Source organism: Mustela putorius, unplaced genomic scaffold, assembly GCF_011764305.1.
Source record: "Mustela putorius furo isolate JIRA1106 unplaced genomic scaffold, ASM1176430v1.1 tig00003845_pilon_pilon_pilon, whole genome shotgun sequence".
Classification (NCBI taxonomy): Eukaryota; Metazoa; Chordata; class Mammalia; order Carnivora; family Mustelidae; genus Mustela; species Mustela putorius.
Window position 1 is genome coordinate 93,127,011 of NW_025421998.1, and position 6,000 is coordinate 93,133,010.

The 6,000-nt window shown below is 47.0% G+C and overlaps 1 protein-coding gene across 7 annotated transcripts in view; it reads right to left on the reverse strand.

Moving 5' to 3' along the window:
• The window catches only part of SLC37A3 (solute carrier family 37 member 3), a 50,035-nt gene extending 46,109 nt beyond the window's left edge, over window positions 1–3,926 (reverse strand). For 3 of the 7 annotated variants that reach the window (XM_045063060.1, XM_045063062.1, XM_045063058.1), the window contains exon 1: window positions 3,737–3,924. The gene's annotated coding sequence lies outside the window, so the exon portion shown is untranslated. Of the gene's footprint in view, window positions 1–3,736 lie in introns of all 7 variants that reach the window. The other 4 variants (XM_045063063.1, XM_045063059.1, XR_006601426.1 and 1 more) reach the window with 3 other exon arrangements.
• Window positions 3,927–6,000: the final 2,074 nt, after the last annotated feature.

Here is a 6,000-nt window from a genome sequence, read left to right on the forward strand (position 1 = left end):
CCCACCCTTGCCAGTACCACTCGTCCCCATTCATGGCAACCTCCCCACACCTAATTCTTCTCCTGTCCCTGAGCCGTTTCTTGCTTTGAGCCTTTGCATTTGCTGTTCCACTGCCTGAAATGCTCTTCCCCTGGTTCCTTGCAAATGGCTTGTTCTTTCCTTTTCTTGGCTCATCCTCAAGTCATCTCCCTCATTGTGTGCCCTGACGGTCCTCTCTCTACAACGCTTGGGGCAGTCACTCAGTGACCTCTCTCATCTCTGTCTCTGTTTCTTCCCTTCATAGCATTGCTACCAATCGAATTATTCCCATTTAACTGTTTACATATGTACTGTTCGTCTACAAGCTCCCCCAAAACAGTGAGCTCATCTGTCTTAAGTCCACAGCTCTATCTCCAGCACCCTGTATCAACTGATGCTTTTAGAAGCATCAATAAAGGGGCACCTGGGTGGCTCAGTGGGTTAAGCTTCTGCCTTCAGCTGGGGTCATGATCTCAGGGTCCTGGGATCGAGCCCCTTATCAGGCTCTCTGCTCGGCAAGGAGCCTGCTTCTCCCTCTCTCTCTGCCTGCCTCTCTGCCTGCTTGTGATCTCTCTCTCCGTCAAATAAATAAATAAAATCTTTAAAAAAAGAAGAAGAAGCATCAATAAAGATTTTGTGAATGAATGAATCCTTTGACCATAACCAACAATGAACAGTTTCAAAGTGCCAGGCACTGTGCTAGGTACTTGCCCTGAACTAGAACATATAGTTCTCACATCTTGGAGATGAGAAAACAGATTTTATAAAGTAGTATCTCTTTTTTTTTTTAATTTTTTAAAAATATTTTATTTATTTATTTGACAGACAGAGATCACAACTAGGCAGAGAGGCAGGCAGAGAAAGAGGGAGAAGCAGGCTCCCTGCCAAGCAGAGAGCTCAATGTGGGGCTCGATCCCAGGACCCTGGGATCATGACCTGAGCTGAAGGCAGAGGCTTAACCCACTGAGCCACCCAGGTGCCCCTAAAGTAGTATCTCTCATTAGATGAAGCTAGCATGCAAACCCAGACCTGACCCTAGTCTCTATGCTATACTGTATTTAAAAAAAAAAAAGGTTAAAATATCCCAAGTTGGGTAAAACATAGTAATCAGAAATAGCTCACCTTAAGCTTAGAGGTATAAATTCAGAATGGAAACAAAAAAACCAAAACCCACACTTTATCAGTAACAGTGTAACCCCTATTACTCAAGGTGTAGCACATTAGATAGGCAACGACTTACTTCTCAGATTTCAGTTTTTATATTTGCAAAGGAAAAAGATTATGTGTACTGAAATATAGAAAGGCAGCTGGAAGAGTATTAAACATATAGTTGAGTTTCGCTATTTTGAGAGTACTGCGTATGTTGTAATTTAGCACCTCAGCGCTTGACACTTATGCAAATATCCTTTTCATCCCACATTATCTGATTTGATGCCATTTACTTGTACTACCTGAACCCTTTTACTCAAAACTGAAGTCTTCTGTAATTTTTCTCTCTTCTTAAATTGTTGCATTACCACATATGTAAAGTACTTAACCTTTACCTGTAAATTTTTCTTGTCTTATTCTAGGGTTCCTAAAACTACATTCTTCCTACATTTTAAACATATTCCAAAGACAAGAAGTTTCTAAGATACAAATCTTTCCCTCTTGGAGCACCTGGCTGGTTCAATAGGTTCAACATGCAACCCTTGATCTTGGGGTATGAGTCTGAGATCCACACAGGGGGATAGGTTGTATTTAAAAAAAAAAAAAAAAAATCTGGGGGCGCCTGGGTGGCTCAGTGGGTTAAGCCACTGTCTTCGGCTCAGGTCATGATCTCAGGGTCCTGGGATCGAGTCCCGCATCAGGCTCTCTGCTCGGCGGGGAGCCTGCTTCTTCCTCTCTCTCTCTCTGCCTGCCTCTGCCTACTTGTGATCTCTCTCTGTCAAATAAATAAATAAAATCTTAAAAAATAATAATAATAATAAATAAAAATAAAAATAAAAAAAAATCTGGGTGCCTGGGTGGCTCAGTTGGGTAAGCATCTGCCTTTAGCTCAGGTCATAATCCCAGGATCCTGGGATCGAGTCCCACCTCAGGCTCCCTGCTCAGTATGGACTTTGCTTCTCCCTCTCCCTCTCCCTCTCCCCCTGCCCCAACTGTGCTCTCTCTCGCTCTCTCTCTCAAATAAAGAAATAAAATCTTAAAAAAAAAAAACAAAACCCTGCCCTCTCCTAGCCAAAGACTTATACTCCAGTTAATGGTCAGTGCCGTGACATTTCATTTTGTCTGTGATGAAGAGGAACAAAACACAACCTGTGATGATACACTTGACCCTGAAAGCTAGAGAGAAAACAAGACATTGCACTGACTTTATTTATTTATTTGAGAGAGAGAGAGAGCATGCACACCAGCAGGTTGAGTGGCAGAAGGGGAAGCAGACTCTCCGCTGAGCACAGAGCCGGACAGAGGAACTTGGGCTTGATCCTGGGACTCCAGATCATGACCTGAGCTAAAGGGAGACGCTTAACGGACTGAGCCACCCAGGCATCCCTCACTTAAATTTTATAAAAGTACTGTTTCAGGTCATTTTCTGATGGAAATCAAAGATTAACAAGAGAGGGAGCGCCTGGGTGGCTGTCAGTCAACCATCTACCTTCGGCTCAGGTCATGATCCCAGGGTCCTGGGATGGAGGTCTGCATCTGGCCCCTGCTCAACGTTGAGTCTGCTTCTCCCCAACCCTCTGCCCCTCCTCCTGCTCATGCTCTCACACTCGTTTTCAAACAATTCAAAAATCTTAAAAAAAGAAATACACTGGCTAACTGAACATACTGAAAAAAAAAAAAAAAAAAGAAGAAGAAGATTAACAGAAGAATGATGCTAGGTGAAGCCATGTGTAGCAAAAGGCATTAAAATTCAAGTTGGAACCACAGACCCTTCAATGGGCCTCAACTCCCTCATTTAAGAACTACACGAGAGAAGTTTAGACAGTTCCTAGTACAGAGCCTGGCACACAGCAAACATCCACCAAATGGCAAAGACATATCCAGCACCAAGACACTGAAGAAAGGGAGCAATTAAGATTCAGATTTCCGTCACCCCAGGAACATACTCTTCTCCCTATAAACATTCAGTAATGTTACTATGAGCTCACCTACCATCTTATACTTCAGGAAACGCCAAAAACCCTGTGGACGCGTTCCCATTATCCCCTGCCAAAAGTGAGAATAAACAGACCACATTCTGCAAGTAAGAATACTGGGAGAATGACGAATAAGTAATGTGACCAAGGAATGTGGTCAAATTCCTTGACTGAGGCCACAGCAGTTGCCAGAACACGAAACTCCACTAAGATCCTTCTAAGCCCTCTGGCCTCCGCGCGTTTTATCCCAAAAGCCTCCCTTCCCCCCCTACCTGAAAAGCCTCCCTTCCCCGGCTCTGACCGACAGCCCTGCTCCCGCACGGGAGCCCTCGTGGCGCGGCCCGTTCCCGACTCTTCCCGAGGGCCCTCCGCGTTCCTCCCGCCCCCCTCCCGCTGCGGTCCTCGCCCGCCCGGCCCGGCCCCGCACACCCCGCACCGAGGGACGACCCCGGGAAGCGGCGGGAGCGGCTGCCCGCCCGCCCAGCCCACGGCGCCACACCCACCGGCCGCTCCCGCCGCATCTCCGCGTCGTCGCCCTCCCCTCCATGGAAGCCCCCCGGACCGCCCTCGCGGGCGGCGCCCCCACACCTCACCCCAAGCCGGGCTCCGGCCCCTCCTCGGTCGGCCCCCCCCGCGCGCCCGGGCTAGCGCACCCGAGAGCCGCTGCAGTCGTCGTGCTGCGGCCCACCGGCCCGCTCGCTCCGCTGCCCGTAGCCCCTCGCCCGCGTCGCCACCTCACCCGCCGCTTGGCGGCCAGGGTTTCCGGACGCTCACGTGACCCGCCCGTCTCCAAGGCATGCTGGGAGCTGTAGTCCGACCGCGGCCTCACCTGCGGGCCGCCGGGGTAGCTGGGGGAGGCGGAGGGAGAGGGAGCACTGCGGCCTCGGTGAACCTGGCTGCCGGGCTGGGGCAGGGGACGGTGGCCAAGAGCCTAAACTGGAAAATGGCAGTGAGAGATAAGATATAATCTGGAGAGAACAGCTATCTAGGTCATCTTTTTTCAGGAAAGCTTTACTCTGCTCTTTCTTTTTATAATAAATAACATGTTGCTGGGGCGCCTGCGTGGCTCCGTGGGTTGAGCCTCTGCCTTCGGCTTGGGCCCTGGTCTCAGGGTTCTGGGATCCAGGTTGGCATCAGGTTCTCTGCTCCACAGGGAGCCTGTTCCTCCTCCTCCTCCTCCTCCTCCTCCTCCTCCTCTCTCTCTCTCTCTCTGCCTGCCTCCCTGCCTACTTGCGACCTCTCTCTGTCAAATAAATAAATAAAATCTTAAAAAAAAATAAAATAAAAAAGGAACATTCTGCTAAGTTTGCTACTGACCAGCCAGCCATAAGGGCATAAGCTTTAGATCTTTGTTTAAATTAATTAAATGCAGTGGCCCCTGTAATCTGCCAGTATCGTTCACCATTCTGCACTCCACCCCACCAACCCAGACAAACAGATGAATGTGAAGATCCTGATAGCCTCTCAAAAAATTCAAAGGCCTTAGAACACAGGACTTAAAAGTGGAGTCTACCGCCCTCCTGGGCTCTCTTTCAATGCTTGGGGAAGTACAACTTTAAAAAAAAAAAATCTCCCAACCCAGAAAACCTCTCCATAAAGAGAGCAGAGAAAGAAAATGGGTTTACTCCTGGGTAAGCATTAAACCAGAAATGTAACACTCATGGCGAACAATGAACAAACAGATTGCAAAAAGACAAAGGAATCTCCCGCATATACAGCCAAGCAGATATTCCCTTACATGTGTGTTCTCAGGATAAACAATCACCAGTCCCCAAACAAGATGACTTGACAGGACATTTTGTTACATATAGTTGGTCCTAACTTTATCGTGGTAACTGGGGAGACTGCTTAGGTTGGCTTATCCAAAGGAGAAACAAAGCTCTTGTATCTTTAGGATAAGAGATAGTGTTACAAATTGGAGGAAGGCGCCCAGGGAAGTTAGGCTTTTAGCCACCCTGGGAACTGGCAGACTGGAGCACTCCTGGGATGTTTATTTCAAAATATGGCTCCCGGGTCCTGGAAAGGCTCCTGATTGTAGACTGACAAAAGATTATTTAGCCATTATGAAGCTATTCGTCTATTTGAAAGGGATCAATAAAGAAATTGTTAAAGAAAAAAAAGGAAAAAAAAAGCAGGATGGAGGTGGGAGTTCTTCCTTAGTTTTTCTCTTCCCTTCATTCTAAGGGAAAATCAAACCTCTTATTTTCACTTTGTTTGCCTTTACACAATGCAATTGTAGTTCTGTTTCCAGCCGTTGGAGAGTGTGACTGGGAAAATGTGATGTCAGGTTGAGCAAAACCAAACCAGCCAGTTCACTTTTTTAAAAAATATTTTATTTATTTATTTGACAGAGATCACAAGTAGGGAGAGAGGCAGGCAGAGAGAGAGGAAGGGAAGCAGGCTCCATGCTGAGCAGAGAGCCCGATGTGGGGCTCGATCCCAGGACCCTGGTTTCATAACCTGAGCCAAAGGCAGAGGCTTTAACCCATTGAGCCACCCAGGCACCCCAGCCAGTTCACTTTTATTTAAAAAAATACAATGTAGAGGAGTCCCTGGATGGCTCAGTTGGTGAAGTGTACAACTCTTGATCTTGGGGCAGTGAGTTCGAGCCCCATATTGGGTGTAGAGATTACTTAACAAAATCCACATATACGTGTTGGAATATTATTCAGCCTTTAAAAGGAATGAAATTCTGACACATGCTACACCATAAATGAACTTGAAAGCATTATGCTAAATGAAATAAACCAGTCACAAAAGGACAAATATTGTATGATTCCATTTACATGAAGTACCTAGAGTAATCAAATTCATAGGGAGAGAAAGTCGGATCATGGTTACAAGAGGCTGAGGGGGA